Raw genomic sequence first — 254 nt, forward strand, 5'->3', positions numbered from 1 at the left:
AGAAGGCCAGCGCTCCGGGAGCGGGAGCGGGCGCAGCGTGAGACCACAGGGCAGCCCTGCTGGAGCGAGCCTCTGGGACCCAGGAGGCACCCCGAAGGGTCTTGGAGTAAAATGCCCTGGGAGAAGAGAGCTGTGAAGAAAACCCATCAGTGACAGTTGGGGTTTCGGGGGTGGGGGATAGGCAGAGTCGCTGCAAGAAAGGATTGGGGGTGGAGGACAGACAATGGGAGAAATTTTTATTTCAGCAACTTCGC

This window comes from Myotis davidii, unplaced genomic scaffold, assembly GCF_000327345.1.
Source record: "Myotis davidii unplaced genomic scaffold, ASM32734v1 scaffold17, whole genome shotgun sequence".
Taxonomy (NCBI): Eukaryota; Metazoa; Chordata; class Mammalia; order Chiroptera; family Vespertilionidae; genus Myotis; species Myotis davidii.